This window comes from Condylura cristata, unplaced genomic scaffold, assembly GCF_000260355.1.
Source record: "Condylura cristata isolate star-nosed mole 26May11 unplaced genomic scaffold, ConCri1.0 scaffold00012, whole genome shotgun sequence".
In the NCBI taxonomy this organism is placed as follows: domain Eukaryota; kingdom Metazoa; phylum Chordata; class Mammalia; order Eulipotyphla; family Talpidae; genus Condylura; species Condylura cristata.
The window spans coordinates 9,998,922-10,001,286 of record NW_004567113.1 but is presented as its reverse complement, the minus strand read 5'-3'; positions in this window follow the sequence as shown (position 1 = coordinate 10,001,286).

Here is a 2,365-nt window from a genome sequence, read left to right as displayed (position 1 = left end):
AAGCAGCTACTTCACAAGTTCGATCCCCAGCCAGGGAGGTGATCCATGTGGTGCAGCAGACCTCTCCTGCCCTGACTGCTGCTCCCTTCAGCAGTGTACTTCCTCAATCTGCTTGTTCTGCTCCCCACTCTGTCCTGGTGAAGTCTCTCACCATCCCTGCACCTCTGAACTGTATCCCAGTTCTGTATGCATAAATAAATAAAAATATTTTTTAAATAAAATAAAATAAATAAATAATAAATGCTTCTCCTTTGCTCATATTTCCAGTTTTCTGGTTTGCTTCCCAAATTATATTTGTTAATAAAACCTAGAAATTCCTTTTAAATACTAAGAGACTCATGAAAAAGCATATATATTATATAGATATATATGCACATATGTCATGTAATTCCATGATGAGAGGTGATTAGCCTCAGAAAATCACCCTGCTCTTGAAGGAAATTATGTCAACTATTTTCATTACTTAATATAAAGCTACTTCAGGATGGTTAAACTGCAATGCTAGACTTTTGACAATGATACTCCTGGGAACACCTGAGCTTTGATGCAACAGATAATACAGCCCAGGAAATGTTCAGTCATTTCTTGGATTCAGGCTAGAATTACTTTCCCTGCCCTACATACTTTGTGAGAACAGCAAACTAAATTCCGACCAGAAACAGCCCTGCAGTGTGCAATCTCTAGAACAATGAGAGAGGAAGTCTACTTCTGGCTTGACAGAAAGCTGATTTGATGTCAGACAAAAATGACACCAGCTGATTAGGTATTAGTGGTGGGTGTGGCATGATGTATACAGTTGCTGAGGCAAGAAACTGTACACCAGTCCTATGTGGTATTGTAAACTAAAGTTAACTCCATAAAAAAGATTAGTCAAGAGCGCAAGAATTTCTTGGTAGGGCCTGCTTCTCCTCTTCCCATAAGTGACCTTTGATGATCTCTGAAAATGGTTCACTACTCACTTGATCCAGAAGTTCCTACAAAGTCATGCAAATCAAGAGATTCAAATCTTTATGCTAATTTTAAGAATATTCGTGAAACTACCCAGGCCACTAAAGTTCTGCACATCTGAAGAGCTGCAAGTATCTGGAGTCTGTCATTTAACCAAAGCAATGGCCATCTGTCATTACCAGGAGGGGGAGTGGAATTATGTGCCCAGGCCATGGGGAGGTGGGGGGGTGAGGGGAGGGTATAGATGGGTGGTGCTGGCTGTTGGCTGCTGGCTGCAGGATCACTGAGCCAAACAGAGTGTAAGTTTTCACATGCAGAAAATAACACTGAGCCAAAGGCTTTAGATGTAGATTCTCTGGTCATCAAGCACACCCAGATGCACAAAGCCGTAGGTCACAGACCTTCCCAGGGCTCATGCTTGGAATAATCATACATGAGCTCCCCCTATGACACTGGCATGAGCCTTATTGGAAAAGAGCAGATTGTTCCTAAACCAGAAGAGGAAGTTGCAGGGAAGAATTATAAGGAACTCAAGGAACAAAAACTTACAGTCTGGGAATAAATTCAGCAGAAAACAAATCCAAGTGAAAGTTTAAACAATTAAATTTTAAAAAATAATGAAGATGACAATATAGGAAGGAAATTGCACCTACATTCCAATACTGTTAAAGTTTCAAATGCAAACCAAGTCTTTAGAGTACAGAGAGATGATTCAATGAGAAGAAAAGGAAATGAAATTAGAAGCGCTTATGAATGGCAGTTAATTTTTCTTAGTAGAAAATTAAAATTGAACTTGAGCATTCTGGCGTATTGCCAACATTTTTCCTTTTCTCGGAATCAATTAAGACTAATAGACTCTGCCTGTAATTGTAAATATGATTAAGTCAAAGTCATTAGGTTCTCTTCATGGTATCTGACCTGGGGGACAATGAAACATCTCTAAATTCCCTGTCAATACTTTTATTGTCTTGTTCCTACCCATTTGCCTCCCAAATGAAGCAAAAGAAAATATAATTGAATTTCACCTTGGGCTCCATAGTCATTGACTGGTGGCTGCATGAAGTCTGAATAGATTCAGCAGGCCTATAGTATTTGTTCTCATCTGGGAGGAATGTAGGCTCTGTGGCCAGAGACCATCTGCTGGACCACAGTGTCCAGGCTTTTCATTGTGTGTCCACCTGTTCCCTATCACAGGACTGCAATTGTGTCAGGGTTAATGGCATATTATTTTGGCTGCAAGATCAAGCCTAAAGACAAGGACTGAGCATCAACCTGAAATCCTGGCTGTGGAGCTGATGTAGTTACTGGATACAATTTTGAATATTGAAGAATAAAGGAACAGGGTTTTTATAGGGAAAGAACATGAGTGAATGCGAGTTGCCAAAAGGTACTAGAGACCTGTTGATTGCGGCCCATC